Genomic DNA, 18,059 nt, shown 5'->3' with positions numbered 1-18,059 from the left:
AGCTGTTTTTTTAAACTGGCTCCTCATGCAGAGCAGTTCCTGCCTGGCACCCTGTGCTGCTGCCTCTGAAACAGAGGCAGCAGCGCAAAGTGGCAGGGGGCTCCTCCGGAGTGGGACCCGAGCACACTGGTTGTTGGCCCCACCCTCGGAACTATAGAGTAGTCGACTAACTGATAAGAATTTGTGAGATTACACAACTCTTAAATTAACCAATATTTAGAAGAAGAGCAAACAGCATCCTGATCTGCATGGCTGTAGTTCGCCCTGCCCTGCCTTCTGCCTTTGGTCAGAAGGGACCACCAGCTCCTATCATCAGACTTCCTATATATCAAAGGCCATCAACATCATCATTCACCTTTTAGCGCAACCCATTGTCTTCTTCCCTTTATCCACTTCAAATTCTACCATTCAATGCTTGCACTGATCCCCATGTATTATCATGTCAAAAGCTTTACTGAAGTTCAAGTTGTTACGCTGTCTAGAGTGGTTCAAGTCCAATAGAGCCTACATTAGGGAAGACTGTCTAAACAAGACAAAACTTAAAAAACAACAGTCTAGTAGCACTTTAAAGATTAACAAAATATGCAGACACCCTAAATTGGTGATGTGTCCTATGATTAGATTCCACTAACCGAGTAACAAATGTGAACTCCTAGATCACAATAACCATGTCACCATGAATTCACAGACAGTTTGAATTAGACTCTCCAGTCTAAATTGGATATAATAATAAATGATTGGCTACATAAAAAAACCAAATCACATGCAGGTTTTTTCTGTCCCAAGAGACTGGTCACTCACCCTTGATCAACTGGTATCCTAGATCTTACCCCAAAGACAATGCCAGTAGTCAGTCTTGTAATCAATTAACAAAAGGTTTATGAAATAGGAAAAAGAAATAAGAGTTATTTATCCATCAAAGCAAGCAAACATACATACAAATGAGTTACCATCTAAACCTTAAGGCTACGTCTACACCGGCATGATTTTCCGAAAATGCTTTTAACGGAAAAGTTTTCCGTTAAAAGCATTTTTGGAAAAGCACGTCTAGAATGGCAGGATGCTTTTCTGCAAAAGCACTTTTTGTGGAAAAGCGTCCGTGGCCAATCTAGACGCAGTTTTCCGCAAAAGAGCCCCGATCGCCATTTTCGCGATCGGGGCTTTTTTGTGGAAAACACTATTGTGCTGTTTACACTGGCCCTTTTGCGCAAAAGTCTTTCGTAAAAAGACTTTTGCCCAAATGGGAGCAGCATAGTATTTCCGGAAAAGCACTGATGCTCTTACATGAGCTCGTCAGTGCTTTTCCGGAAATTCAAGCGGCCAGTGTAGACAGCTGGCAAGTTTTTCCGGAAAATCAGATGATTTTGCGGAAAAACTTGCCAGTCTAGACACAGCCTAAGGGTATGTCTACACTACAGGATAAAGTCAAATTAAGATACGATACTTCAGCAACCTTAATTGTGTAGCTAAAGTTGAAGTACTTTAACGCGACTTTTGGCATTGTCCACACTGCAGTAAATCAAAGGGGGTATGTCTACACTAGCTCATTAATTCGAGCTAGGTAGGCAATCAGGCATTCCTCATGGAATGAGGTATAACAGTTAATCCAAACTAAGGATTTAGTTTGGATTAACTTTAAACAGCTGCGTGTAGCTGCAGGCAGTTCATTCGAACTAAGGGGGATTTAAAAATGCCGGCCGAATGGGAACATGCAAATAAATCCCGGGCTTCATTTGCAACTCCAGTTGCCTGATTTGCCTACCTGACTCGAATTAAAGAGCTAGTGTAGACATACCAGGGAGAATACTCTCCCTTAGACTTCCCTTATTCCTCATAATAGAAGCAGCACTACCATCATCAACCAGAGTGCCCCTCTCAGTTTGAATTAGTGTATCTTCACCAGACCCACTAATTTGAACCCTGGAAGATTGACAATGGCAGCTTCGACCTTCTCTGTAGTGTAGACATACTCTAAGAGTGACAGAATCTAGTGATCTATCAGTTCAATGTGACTTTCAGGAGAAACACAGGAGGCAGAAACTGTGGCTCTCTGGTTTCAGTTTAGTGTTGCTGGCCAAGTCAGATTTCAAACAGCCAAAAAAATGGATATTTGTTCAATGACTTTTTGTTTTATTTCCTGTATGCAGCTTCCAAGTCCAAAGGCCAAGATTCCTTGCATAAAAGATTTCCTAGGTTCAATGAGCCCATTAGCCAATCTGTTGTATTACTGCATTCCCGTATGAGTTTGATAGGCCTGCATGAGTGAGGGATGGGAAAGGGAAGATTTCCATGCCAGGGTACACAAGTTCAGCAGTAATATTTTAAAAGCTATCAAGCAAAACTTATATATTTTCTTATAGCATTACAGACATTGCAAGTGAGATTAAAGCATGCAGCAACTTGGAAGCATTTCATAGAGTGTAAACTCTAAATATTTTTTATAAGAATAATACCTTTGAGAGTAAAACTAGCATATGAGTGAAATGGCCAGGTTTCATACTATGAGTTTATTAGTTCTTATCGAGAGCTGGCATCTGGTTTCCCAACATCATACAAATATATTAGATTCAATACACTTACCTGATTTTAAAATATTAGTTATTGTCTCAAAGAAGGATCAAGTTTGTCTGGCATAATCCACCTTTGGTGATTTGATGTTGCCTTACGTCACATTTAAAATGCACAACATACCTGCTTCACAAATGCCATAAGCATTTGTGACATTGCAAGCAACCGCTCTCTTAGACCTGATGAACTCACTACAAATTCACTATCACTTTCATGGTATTTATCTGTAAAGTGTAACAATGTGAGGTCTCTACTGAAAGCATTTAATTCATAATGAAATAATCATTGTAAGATGTGTGTTTGGATAATATTTAAGGAATAATATTATTCCATATTTAAAACTATGCCCTTATGTTCTCAGAGTGAAGGTGAGTCACTTGGGAGTCATATGTCTCAGTGATAGCTCAGTCAAGTCCTCCCCTGTTAGCCAAGTACATAATGTATTCCTCAATTGCTCACTGTTGCAACAAGCCAGAAAAGTCGATGTAAAACCATCAAAGATAAACATTGAAACAACTTGGAGGTCAAAAGGAACATTATAAGAGACAGGGGATTGCCTATCTGTGAATAAAGACAAAAGACTGGTTCATTATATCAGAAGGTGGAGAAAGACGGTGCATCCATTCACTCAGGAGACATCTTGTTGAGCAAAGTGTGTATTGAAAGATTGGATCCTAGCTTCTGGGAAGCTAGCCAGCTCTGCAACAGATTGAACTTTGGGAAGCAAAACTATTTTATTAGATGGGAAAGGTATCTATCAATAAAGTGTAGCCCTAGTTTTTGATTTATGCTTGTGCTTTGTATTGCAACCATTTGTTTCCATCACTCTCTCTTGTTTCTTTTTCTTAAATAAAGCTTCTTTTATTTATTATAAGTGATCATAAGTGTTGTGCATTATAGATAAGTAGTGATTTAAGGTAAAACTACAAACAAAGGTACATTGCTTCTTGGAGCAGAGGATTTCAGATATCTGTGCTAGCCAGTGTCAAGGACTAGCTATTACTGGGGAATACTTTGAGGGGACTTGAGGACATGAACCACTTATTAACCTATTTGACACAGAGACCCCCTTGAGGAAGGATCTTCTGTCCTTTTGCAAAAATGTAACATGCAAGGCAGCTACAGATAACTCATAATCTGTCAATATTCCAAATAACTTTAAAACATATTTATGGAAATTCTAAAGGAATTATATATTTATATTGGAAATAAAGATTTGCTCACCTCAGGAAATGTGATCCATTCAAACAAGAAGGGGATGTCACCTTTTCCAGTGAGCTACTAAGGTAATGAAAGATTCTATTGTCTAACCTTGCTACATCCTAGAACAGTCAATGAAAACAGAACTAAGGGTATGTCTACACTTGCCCCCTAGTTCAAACTAGGGAGGCAAATGAAGAATACCAAAGTTGCTAATGAAGCACAGGATTTAAATATCCCTCGCTTAATTAGCATATTCGCAGCTGATCGCCATTTTAAAATGCCAGTAACCCGAATTAACTTGCCGCGTATAGACGCGGTAGTCCGATCCAAAACTCTTCCCTCAAATTAACTGTTACTCCTCATGAAATGTTACTCCACACAGCAAGTTAATTAGGGCTATCAGCATTTTAAAATGACGACCGGCTGCGAATATGCTAATCAAGCGCTGGATATTTATATCCCGTGCTTCATTAGCAACTTCGGTATGCTTCATTTGCCTCCCTAGTTCAAATAGGGGGCAAGTGCAGACATACTCTAAGACAATTACAAATGATCTAAAGGAATTGGATGTCAAAAGGAATATTACTGCAGGCAGGAGATTGCTCTGGCTATGAATAAAGACAAAAGAGTGTTTCCATATTAAAAGAGTGTAGGGAAAGTTGCACTGTATCTATCCATTAACTGAGGAAAAGCCTTATGGAATGGGTGAATGTTTGGATCCTTGTCTTTGTTAAGCCAGACAACTCTGAAGTTTTGGTAGGAAAATCTGCTTTAATATATAGGAAAAGTTAACTACTGGAAAGCATAGACCTAGCTTTACATTTTATTATTTTGTTTTGTATTGAAACTAGTTGTTTCCATTACTTACTTTCACCTTCAATTCAATCTTCATTCTTCCTGAAATAAATTTACATGTATATTATTTTAACTGTTCATTTTAATGTCAGTGTAGCTTACAGGAGCAGTGATTTAAGGTAAAACTGGTAAAGTGAGATACACTCCCCTTTTGAAAAAGAGGATCTGGGATTTCTGGGATTAGCCAGTGTCAGGGGCTGGATACCATAGAAGTTTGATATCAACAGATTCGGAGATTGGGGTGCCCCTATTGTAAACCAGCTAATTTAAATTAGGACTGGCACATCCCAGAGGAGAGTGCTTGAGTGGCTCATATGTTGATGGGAACTCACACTCAGCTACCCCAAACAAGAGTCCTTATCCTAAAGGGTGTTAAAAGTAACTCCCAGCTGTGGGTACTCTGAGCATTGTGAGAGCACCTAACTTAAAAAAAGGGTTCCTGGCTGTCAATCAATAAGGAATAGTCAACTAGATAGATATCTTGCTGAAAACTGGACTTCAGTATCAATCTCTGTGAGGATGTGGGGTTAACATACTCTTGACACATTCCCCTTGTTGGCATCTTCCATTGTCTAGCTTGGCATCTTTCTCTCTCTATTGATTGTACGAGGAGCCTCAGCCCCTAACTTCTTCTGACATCTGACTTCTGACAGCACAAACAATGAATTAGTTGTTGAGCAAGTGACATAATCCTGCTATCATGGCAGCGTCATTCAGAGACATCAGATGGATCCATCCAACATGATAAAATGCATAATGAGATAATGTGTTGTTCACTCTCAATGCTCTAGAGGGACAGGACAAGAAGTCCAAAAATCCTCAACAGTAAAAATGTAAGTTAAATCACCCATGACCCCAACATATACCATGGTAATAAAGAAGAATATTTTTGTTGATATGGTTGTTCTGAGGGCCATGAGAGGACTGATCCAGAGACACTAGGAGATACAGATCTGAGTTGTCTATCTGTCAAGAATTGCATCATCAATCCAAAATATAGCTCTACATTACCTGTGGTGGTTATTTTTTAGAATGGTCATGCCTGATGTACTGTTTCAGAAGCTCAACTGTTTCTGAAAAAGGACTATCATGATGCCTAACTACTTTTGTGCACTTGTGATAGAGTTTTTCTACGCAGTTCTTGGTCAGGCAAACTTCCATTGGATTTTCATAGTGAATTTGTACGTCAAGGATGATCTTTTGCTGGTTAAATGATACCTTTACATATGTCTAATTGCAAAGGAAATATACATTGGAGCTGATGTTTCTGTAGGAAGTAAAGAAATGATTTAGTAAATCAAATGTGAATTTAAGAGTTCAAAGAAGCTGATCATTTGCTTCAGGATGTTAGCCTGCAATCAAAGAGGAAGAGGAATCATTCACCTTCATTTAAACTAGACTCAGAAGAATTACCCCAATGTTCTTATCTCTTGATTCTTCTGTTGCCACTTTAACCTAACTGTGATTTTAGAAGTAGTTCAACCTGAATATAGATTAAGAAAGTAGCATTTCTTTACTTCTTCAGAATATGGACCATGTATCTTGAAACTGAATTTCGTGTCTTTTAGTCCTTGGGAGTTATGCATAATTATCTTTAATCCTTTCCATCGCTGACTCAGTACTTTAAAAGTGTTAGAAGAGAGCTGCCTCTTTACAGTTTGCTCTCCAATCCCCGCTTATTTAAAAAGTACAGGTGAATAATCTATATTTCAAAGAAAGATGACCTTTACTTGATTTAAATGGGATCTTTCTTTCAATATCTGAAATGAGAAAGTGATTAAAGCTTTGGTTGATAGGCAAGATGTATTTTAGGAACAGAGAAGCTTAAAGGTCAGACACTGTCAAAAGCAGGATTTTTATTTTTAATTTTTAAATACTTCATAGGAATCATGGTTTATGCATGCCTGCCACATTTTTAAAGTTCTAAAATCAAATTGTTCTGTATTTTCATAAGATTCACCATTCAGTGTTTGATGAGAAATTACTACCAGTATATTTGGTATTTCCACTGCTGTTGAGACAGGATGTTTTTCCTATTAAATCATTTTAAAATAAGCTGTATGAAACATTACCTCTGCTTTCATAGATTCATTTGTTTTATGGGTACTGATTATCTAAACACAAAATATTTATATCTAACCAATAAATTAAGACCAGGCTTTGCCTAAATACTGTGGATAAGTGAGTTGTGTTTGAAAAAGAACATTAGGGATGGGCATAACACAAAAATTCAATTTCATGGGAAAAATGAGGTTTAACAATTCTTTTCATTCCAAGCAGGAAAAAATAAACCTGCCAGAATTTTTCACAGAAACTAAATAAAACCAATGTATCAACCAAAATAAAACAAAAAAAAAAGAGAGAAGCTCACTCCAGAAAAGCCAATACTCCAATAGTTAGTTAAATATTTAGTGATACATGGTAAAAAAAAAAGCTTTAAGATAATTCCTTGATGGCTGGGGCACTCATTTGGAAGGAAAAGTGCCTGATTTACATCCCTGCTTTCTCTGTAGCTTGCAGGTTCGAGTTCATCCAATTTCTATATATAATTCAGTATTCATTAGGCCAGAAAGCTGGGAGATTGTAAACCAAAACCCTTCTCTGACTGATTCAAAGCAGGACTTGAACCTGAATCCCATATACTAACCATGAGCTGTTAGCTTCTCTGAGCTGGGATTCCCTTGTTTTGACCAGGAATTCCATTCTGGTACTGGGGCACCATCCTGATCACAGATTTGTAAAAAACAATGTTTCAATTTTGAAGAAATTGGCAATTTCCAATGGAAAAAAAAGTTTCATCAAAAGATTCCCATTGGCTTTAGAATATAATCATACTCTCAGATGTTTGGGTTAATGGATAATGTACGAGATTTTCAAATTTCACACTTTTCTTTGAATAAATAACAAATCTAATACAAATGCAAATTTCATACTGGTGGAACCCTGCATGGATACAAAATTTGTACCCGCATCCGTATCAGCAAAAATGAGTCATGGATACCACATCCACATTTGTGGATGCAGATGCAGGTACCCCTGGATATAAAGTGGATATCTGTGGATTCGCAAGACTCTACATAAACATATGTATGGGGAAATTACTGACATCAGGTGTGTACCATAACTTTGCACAATTAACATATTTCAAAAGGACCTCCCTTATGTTTTCTTCTCATTATTCTGCATCTTCACCCCCATTCTGTCTCCTTCACTCGCCCCTATTTTCTTTCTTATTCCATCTCTCTGTGTCTACCTTTATTTTTTTTTATTTTGCTCTCTGTCAGTGGGTCCATCTATTTTATAGTCATAACAAAGAATGATAGAATACTAGAACTGGAAGGAACATACAGAAGTCATCAAGTCCTGTCCCTACCTTCATGGCAGGACCAAGTACCATCTAGATCATCCCTGATATATGTTTATCTAATTTGCTCTTAAATATCTCCAATTAGGGAGATTTCACAACCTTTCTATGCAATTTATTCTAGTAACTAACCAGACTAATAGTTAGGAAGTTTTTCCTAACGTCCAAACTAACCCTCCCTTGCTGCGATTTATCCCCTTTGCTTCTTGTCCTATCCTCAGATGTTAAGGAGAATTTTTTTTCCCTCCTCGTAACTGCCTTCTTGGTACTTGAAAGCTGCTATTATGTCCTCTCTCAGTCTCCTTTTTTCCAAACTTAATAAACCCAGTTCTTTCAGTCTTCCCTCACAAGTCACATTTTCTAGACCTTTAATCATTTTTGTTGCTCTTCTCTAGATCTTCTCCAATTTATCTACATCTTCCTAAAATGCGATGCCCAGAACTGGACACAATACTCCATTTGAGGCCTAATCAGTGCAGAGTAGAGGTGAAGAATGACTTCTCATGTCTTGCTCTCAACACTTCTGTTAATGCATCCCTAAATAATGTTTTCTTTTTTTATAGTGTCACACTATACTAAGAACAAGCTGCATTGGATTAATGAATGAATTTATGGGCTATCCAATATTCCTAATAATGAGGTGTTTGGTAAAAAGATTGTATTGTAGTTCGGAATATATGCCACCACTACTGACCCTATCTACTTCTAAGTATTGCTCAGTATGGGTATGTCTACAGAGGGTTCTTTTGGGAAAACGGACATTTTTCTGAAAACTTCAATTACGTCCACACTGCAATCACATTCTTCCAAAAGAAAATCAAAAGAACAGAGTGGGGGGGAGGGTTTCCAATATTGGTAATCCTCATTTTATGAGGAAGAAGCCTTTTTCCGAAAGGGCCCTTCCAGAAAAAGGTGTATGTGGATGGGAAAGAGGGAGGTCTTTCTAAAGAAGAGGAAAGAGGAAAAAGCACAGATGCCCTGGTGGCCACTCCATCCATAGTAATCACAGCTGAAATGTGAGATAGTGTCCATTCAGTGTGGACGCTATCTTCTGAAAAATCAGATCACTTTTTCAGTGTGCTTTTGCAGTGTGGATTCTCTTTTTCTGAAGATGTTTTTTTTGGAAGATCTCGTCCAGAAAAGCTTCTTCCAAAAGAAGCCTGTGGTCTAGAAATAGCCTATTTGGCAGCAAGTGAAATAGATTCCGTATAGCAGATGTAACTGAAATTTTCTTTATATATAATACAGTACATGTTAATTATCATAATCATGGATAGGTCCAGAAAACTACTGTATAGTTGTACATCTCAATGCCCTTTATGACACATAGGCCCCAGAAATGAGACACTATGATCAAAGATAAAAGTGCAGTTCACAATATCCCTCTCTCTGTTTATATATCACTTTTCGTAACTTTCTATTTTTGTCTTCTCCTGATCTTTTCCTCTCTGGTTTATGTCTTCCACACCTTCTCTATTTCTTATCATTAACAAGGACCCTGAAAATGTGTAATAGGAGAGTGATCACATGATGATTCCCTGTTGTGTTCCCTCCTTTTGAGGCATCTGGTGTTGGCCACTGTAAGCAGACAGGATACTGAGCCTGATGGACCTTTGGTCTGACACAGTATGGCTGTTCTTCTGTTCTTATGACCCATCTTAATCCCTCCAACTCCCCACTTTTCTTTATCTTCCCTCTTTGGTCCTACCAATTGTTGAAACAAAGGCCTCACTCAGTTTAGGCGGCTAAACAGACAGCTTAATTGATCAATAAGGCAAAGTGAGCCAAACATGACCCCAGCAGAGCTGGGCCCAGTAAGGCTGCTAATACAATCAATCCTAGTATCTTTATATCCTGAGCCAAATAGTCTGACGTCATGGCATCCAATTACAGGAATCATCAATTAAATTTGGAAAAACAAAGCCTTATCAGCAAGATGGTGGGCAGGTACTAGGGAGTGCATCTCCTTTCTCAGCCAGCCCAATTAACACATTCCAATAGCCCATTCTGTAGGCCTCTCTCATGGGGTGACAGAAAGTTCACACTGGTCTACATGATAAAGCGAGAAGCTGAAATGGTTTCTGTTATACAAGATGGCTTCTAGCTAAATATGAAATGGTTTCACACCATGATGAGAGAGTCCTGCTCCTTGAACTCACATACTATGTTCACTTATTCCTTCTGATCTCTTTCCATCCAGTAATACAGAGAGTAGCCCATGAAAATTAATTACTATTTTTGGAAACATGTTGAATATACATTCCAAAGGAACTCATGTTTATAAAAACTCATTACCTTCAATGGGATCAAAGTTTTAATCATAGTTTGTTTCCTTTGTACACAGCTTATAATACAATAAAAGTAGGATAAAGTATTTCATTTAAAGGAGAATAATGTCCACACATATGGTGAGGCTGAGTAATAAAACAAATACAATACTCAGGCTTTGGACAGTGAGCTAAGGAGCAGTGTTTAGCTCTGCTAGCCTAGAAGCAGAGCAGGAATAAGACTGTGATGAAGTCTAATGGTTTACCCTTGCTCCAGGTTTGGTTGGCAAGGAAAGAAGAATATTGCAATGAGATCTGGGGCATGGGAGGAAATTAATCTATGTCAGTTTTATTTGTTCAGATTACTTTGCTAGTGCATTGGCTTATATTTGATATCTGATGCAGAAGGTGGAGCCACAACTCACTATAATATTGTCCATGCAGGTATGTGGTTGCTCTTTATGTTGTATTGCATGAGAACTTAATTAAGATCACAATCTATGTCACAATAATTGAGTAAATATATAATGCATTCTAAAACAAGGAGTGGGTAAGAGTATTTTTGAAAGTTGTTTTGGGGGTTCTATGTTCAAGTATCTTTCGAAAAAGCCTCCTTCAAAAAAGAGAGTCTAGACTACAAACAGAATTTTCAAAAAAGCAAGCCACTGTTTCAAAAGAGAGCACCCAGGCCGTCTGGATGCTCTCTTTCGAAAAAGCACAGTTTGTATTACATAGCGCCTTTTTTTAAAAGAGCACATTCAAAAAGAGGTGTTCTTCCTCATAAAATGAGATTTTCCATGGTCGAAAAAATTGCTGCGTTCTTTCAATTTACTTTCGAAAGAACGCTGTAGCAGTCTAGACATGGGGAAGTTTTTTCGAAAAAAGGCCACTTTTTTCTAAAAACCCTGTAGTCGAGACATACCCTTAATGTATAAGACACACAACCCTTTTGATATCAATAGTCAATTTTATCAAGCATATTCTTGGCTCTATTTCTTTTATATTATATATTTTTTGTAATCTGAGATAAAAAATTGAATCCAAGTACAATGACTTCTGTGGAAAGGTGAGAAATCAGTGAAGGGAGAGGGTAAAAACAAGCTAGGTTTCAAACAGGCCTAGTAGTAAAAATACATCAAGCTAAGAACAATTGCTTTGAATTAACAATATTGGACTGCTCACCCATGTTCTCCTAATGAAATAAATTGTCTCCATTCACTGGTAAAACTATTACCAGTTTAGGAGAGGGAACAAAAGTTTCCTTTCTGTGAAACTCAAAGGTCATGATTGCAAATTGTTCCTATTTTCTATGTCACTTTATATAATGTGAGAATTTTATGTCTCCAGACAACTGCAGATTGGTCTCAACAGTTTGTAGAAATAAATAAATACACTGCAAAGGAACTAAGAAGCCAATAACACAACAATCAATGTGTAGACTGAATAGAAATGTTAGTTGCTTGCTAATTTTTTGTTTTTGTTTTTGTTTTATTTTTGTCTGGTACAAACAATTATATATCTGATATGAAACCCAGAAATTAGATTTGCGTGGCTTTTCAACAAAGGGGGGGGGGGGGGATTCATTGAAAAAGCCGCCTCTAAACTACTTTCACTTTCGAAATCTCTGCTTTCGGAAGTATGATCGGAAGAAGATATGCAAATTTCCACAGAATTTGCATATCCTCTTTTGACTGTTCCACGTAGTCTAGATAAACCTTAAGGCTGCACTGAGCACCAGCGCTCAGAGAATCTGCCTTCAGGGGCTTCAGCAAATCTTGACAGAAAGGTTTCTCAGCCAGTGTGCGTGCCTAAAGGATAGAGCAGCTGCACACTTCCTGGGGACAAGACCTAGGATGAGGGCAGTGTGTGAAGAGGGTGTGAAGCCCCCCTGCCTGGGGACGTACAGGGTCAGGGTAAAAACAGTCTGGAAATAGCTTCCTCCCTACCACTTCAGAACGTAGCTTCCTCGTGCCAGTGATGTGTAGGGCTTTGGCACATGCACAGTTTGATTCCTCTTGGCTAGCGCCCTGGGGTAGGGGATCTGGAACTTTCTCTGGGTGCCAGCCTAGCCAGAAGCAGTGGGGGAAGGAAGGAGCCTTCCCGCCATGTACTGGTGAGCTGAATGACCTTATCAGGCGCTGGTTCTCTACACAGTGCTGGGAGTAGCATACACTCTGCTATGGTAGATATGGAAAAGCAGCAGTGTTGGGGAAGGTGAACAGGTGCAGCAAAGAGAGGCTAAGGAAAGGAGGAAGCATGTAAATGGCTGACAGGTGGACAGCAAAGGTGCCACTGCCCTGCTCTCACTCATCAGTTATCACAGCAAGTAGTCATTGGTGGCTGGAAATGGAGCAGGCGGGGGAGAGGGAGAAGATGCTGGCCAAGAACAGACTGCAATGATGGAGGGACTTGCCCCGACCATCAGCCTTGCACACTCACCTCATCACCAGCCCCTGGATACCACTGCTCACATGCGTCAGGTAGGCAACTGGTGAGAAAGAATCCAGCCAGCAGCAGAACCCATCAATACTGATGGAAAAGAAAAGGAGGGACAATTTGCCCTTAAAAAAAAAAAAGTAGAGACATCTTCAGGTTAGCTTAAATATGAAATGGGATATCTGGTCACCCTGTGGCTATTGCTATTCTGAAGACTCCTGTAATCAAAGGCATATTAGGATGATCAACAGAAACAGGGCCACATCTTCAGATGTGTCTGAGCAGATTTAGAACTTTTGATTTATGTGTAACTATAACTGTTTACACAATGTAGTACCTGGCCTGTATTTTCAGACTGAACTCTATTTTCATTCATTAGAATTTAGAAAGCATGCCCCTAATATTTTAGTATTTTGTTATATATTTCATTGTATTATAGCATTATTTTAAATGAAGAAAAATAACTTATTCTACAGCTCTTGGATGTGTAACAACCACTAGTGGCATATCAAGTTGAAGAGTGTAGAGGTAAATTTGTTTCATTAAATTAAAGACTGACTTATGGGGGGGAGCCCTTCTATACATCCACATCTAGCCATAAAATACTTTGAAGCTACCTTTTTGTTGCTAATTCATGACAATTTCAAACAGCAGTAGTTTAGATTCAGCTTATATAGTGCTGACAAATTCCTAATCTTTGGAAAAATGACAGAAAAAGCCATATTAACCATGTTGTCATCAGTTATGTAACACAAAGAGATGCACTCCCTGAACTCCAACAGAATTTTCAACTTACAAAAGCATCGCAAGAGGAGGTAACTTAACATGAAGGCTGAAAAATCATTTAATTGCTGACTATTGGTTCTCTTCATCACAGTATAAAATTGAATACAACAGAAAATATGGATATTGCAGCAGCATCAATACTTTATATTCCAGATGCCACTGTTCTGTTTCTAATAGAAAGAAGCTGGACTAACTTTGGACTGAATGAACCATTCATCAATTTTGGTAAGCATGGAACACACAACAGAAGATGTTACTAAGGATGGACAGCTCAGAAGATGTGTTTTAATTTTTCAAAAGTGATTAGTGATTTTGGAAGCCTCCATTTTTGAGTGCCCAATTTGAGACACTACAGAGGTTTGGTGTTTCAAAAATACTGATCCTCTAACATCTGTCAATCAGACCTCTTTAAAGTCAGAGATATCCAAAATTAAGATATTTAAAGCCATTTAGGCCAATGGACTCTGCTTCCTCCACAGACTAAGATGGACCACACGAAGCAGTAATAGGTTAATGTGTGTGATCATTTGAGTCCTCCTCTCCCATGACTATAAGGGCATGTCTACACCAGGAAATTATTCTGAAATAAGTAAAATTGAAACAATAACTTCTAAAATATCAAATCAAAATCAAAATATCAAAATCGAAATAGCATGTCTCCATTACGGGGGAGCATTGAAATTAGTCAGAATTATTTTGAAATAGCACATCCACACTGATTGGAGCCTGCCTCAGACTTACAGCCCCTGGAAGCACTTGGGGGAAGGCACCAGGAGGGCAGACACTTCCTGTGGCTGCTTGGTCAGGCAAGCTGAGATGCGTGTTTTCAGAGGCTCCTCTCTACGGCCGTGCCTTACACACCACTCCTCCACTGCCTCCCACCCCCGGCCCTCCGGTGGGACACCAAACTTATACTGCATGCTCTGGTTTCCCTTGCAGACACCACAGTACTCACAACATGGAGTCAGAGCTGCTGCAAAGCAGTGCCATCCTCATGGTCTTCGTGCTTCACCTCATGGCACAGTACTTCTAAACTGCCCGCATGCTGGTCCAGCAGGATTAGGACCAGACTGGACTGCAGACCTTCATCACACAGCTCCTGGCACTCCTGCTGCTACTCATACCCCTCACTCCCCTGGAAACAATGGAACTATGCTTCTTTCTGTGGGAGATCATTCAGACTGGTGGGACCCCATAGTCCTGCAGATATGAAACGGTGGCTCCAGGACCTCTGCATGTGGAAGGTCACCTTCCTGGAGCTCTGTGAGTGGCTCACTCATGCATCTGATGAAGTGGGTCTTTGCCCACGAAAGCTTATGCTCCAATCCATCTGTTAGTCTATAAGGTGCTATGGGACTCCTAGTCACTTTTGCAGATCCAGACTAACACAACTATCCCTCTGAAGCTTGGTAGTGTTGATGTTCTGCTTATTATTTTGAAATAAGGGGGGTTATTTCTAAATAACTCCCTAGTATAGACCAGGGATAAGAGTTTCATTTATTTTTTGTCCACATATTATATTTCATTTGTTTTTCATCTGAAACATGTAATTATAGTAACTACAATATCTAGTGTTATTTAAATATAAGCTCCTACTCAAGTCTCTGTTTTTATTCTAATTTTGACTGTTTCCTGGTGTACAATCTTGGTAAGTCATTTACCCTTTCTATGTCTCCATTTTCTTGTTTATACAGTGCTATCCTGGGTGCTATTTATTACAGACAGCTTATATGGATTAATTAGCTATTATTTACACGTTGCTTTTCAAATGTACAGTGTTTACATTGCTATTAGGTACTTCAAACTGAAGAGACTTGAAAGAACAGAGAAAAGGGCTACTGAAGGGAGTACAAACATCGATTATTCTAGTGAATTCGCATTCAGAAAGGTGCAGGAGTTGCTGATGTTATATGGGTACATCTACGCAGCAGCGTTATTTCGGGATAACTGACATTATTTCAAAATAACGAAATCTACACAGCAAGCCATTATTTTGAAATAATTTTGAGATGGAAGACTTCTTACTCCAACTCTAACCCTCTGTGATGGGGTAGACTAAGCCCCGTTATCTCCTACAGGGGACTGGAGGCCTTGCCATCCCCCATCCCAGTGAGAAGAGCAGAAGAGAGTTCCTCCAGGCAAGATAGAGTGGCTACCTCCATGGCAGCCAATCAGGACCTAGCAGACCAGTATAAAAGAAGCTGCTGGGTTAGGGCTTGGCAGTTCCTTGCAGGAGCTCAACCCAGACAGATCCATGTATTGTCTGGGAGACATAAGCACCATCGTCAGCTCCAAGTGCAAGCTGAACTTTAGGCCTGGGTGAGGCCCAAGTCCAGTGGCTGAACAATAGCCACAAGCTGACTAGAAGAGTTGACAGGGTCTATTGAGAACCCAGCCTCAGAACCCTCAGAGGACCAGACAGAGCAGTATCCTAGAGAAGTGGCCCAGAGAACAAGAAAATATCAGATACAAGAGACTTGTAGTAGGCACCTGATACTTAGAGGGTCCATGGGCTGGGACCCAGAGGAGTGGGCAGGCCTGGTCCCCCCCCCCCCCCAACCTTCCAGCAGCCACAGCAAGGGGGCAAGATGAAGCATGGTCCCAGGCCATATACAGACATTTCCTCTGCCAAAGACAGCCAGGCAGAGAGCTTACTGGACACCCTTTAGCCACAGAGGGGCACTCACAAGCGGGCAGACCCCATTACACCCTCATTTCTTGAGGAGTAAAGAAAGTCAAAGGAAGGGTGTTCTTCCTTTGACTTCCTGTTATGTAGACAGCACCCACACCAAATTAAGCTATTTTGACTTCAGCTACACACTTGACATGCAGTGTAGACATGCCCATAGACTGAGAAGGTATAGGAGGAACTGGAGGACATGCTGAGTTTAGCAGAAAGTATTTTCTTTAGAGATACAAGCAAAATTTAGAAGAGTTCAGTGTGTTGGTGCATATATTAGCCATAGAAATTTTAGACCTTGCTGGAGGGGATAGCTTAGTGATCTAAACTAGTGGTTTGAAATATTTTTCTTCCCTGGAAACATGGGATCATATCTAGCCAGGATTAGCTCATCCATTCATCATTATAGCTTCAGGATAAATAAAACATGTTCCATCCAGTTTACTCTTCACTTTTTTTTTTAAAGAAACAACCTTTAAAACTGAACTCCTTGCTGGTGTGTTCCGTTTACCCACTGTGACTCTAGTATTATTTGTATGACAGACAAAGAGATTTGGAATTACAATATTATACAATGCAAAATAGTAGTACTCGTGCATTAGTGAGAAAGGTTGAATTGGGAGAGCTGTTCCACAGGTGCTGAAACTGTGAGTGCAGCAGAGTTCCCTTATATAGAAAAAATTACAGTCTGGTTCAATGGCTGTCATCATCTTTAATATAAAAATTATCCCAGAACCTCAGCAGCTTCATTAAGTGATTTCCACTGGAAAACTGATGTAATTCTGTTCAATCAGCAGAGTTTGAGCCTAAGTTTCAATTAATGGCAATGAATTTATCTAGCGCCAAATATTTAACTCAGATTTAACCAATTGTTAAATAGGTATGGAATTCTATACCCATTTTCTTAAAAAAACAAGATGCCAAAGATTAAAGGAGGAATCCTCCAAAGAACCTGGAGAGTTAAGCTATCAGCTCCCAATAACAGCCAATGGAATTAGCACTTAAATGCATCACATTATTTCTGAGAATCACATGTTGAGCCCTAGCTAGACAGAAACTGATTTGGTGTAGGTGTTTAATACATTCTATGGTAGTCAAAAGTCTTTTTCCACTTTATTATTATTCTACTTTATTAATCCACTCTTCCTCTTCATTGTAAACTTTGGCTTGGAGAGTTTCCCTTGCACTTTTATTTTGGATATATCTACACTACAGCTAGGAGCATGCTTCCCAGCTTGAATACATACACACACACACACACACACACACACCTGGGCTGTGTCTAGACTGGCAAGTTTTTCCGCAAAATCATCTGCTTTTCTGGAAAAACTTGCCAGCTGTCTACACTGGCTGCCTGAGTTTCTGGAAAAGCACTGATGATCTCATGTAAGATCATCAGTGCTTTTCCGGAAATTCTATGCTGCTCCTGTTCGGGCAAAAGTCTTTTTACGAAAGACTTTTGCGCAAAAGGGCCAGTGTAGACAGCGAAAATGGCGATTGGGGCTTTTTTGCGGAAAAGCGTGTCTCGATTGGCCACGGACACTTTTCCGCAAAAAGTGCTTTTGCGGAAAAGCATCCTGCCAATCTAGACATGCTTTTCTGAAAATGCTTTTAACGGAAAACTTTTCCATTAAAAGCATTTTCGGAAAATCATGCCAGTGTAAACGTAGCCTAGGGGTACATCTATACTGCAGGGCTAAAGTCGGAATAAGCTATATAACATCAGCTACATCAATTGTGTAGCTTAAGTTGAAATATCTTATTTTGGCTTTTGGCACTGTCTACATAGCATGGAGTAGAGGGAAGAACACTCTTCCTTCAGCTTCCCTTGCTTCTCATAAAATGAGGGCTACAGGAGTTGGAGTAAGAAGTCTTCCAGCTCAACATTATTTCAAAATAA

The sequence above is a fragment of the Pelodiscus sinensis genome, chromosome 5 (genome assembly GCF_049634645.1).
Source record: "Pelodiscus sinensis isolate JC-2024 chromosome 5, ASM4963464v1, whole genome shotgun sequence".
Classification (NCBI taxonomy): Eukaryota; Metazoa; Chordata; order Testudines; family Trionychidae; genus Pelodiscus; species Pelodiscus sinensis.
Note: the sequence above shows the minus strand (reverse complement) of the source record.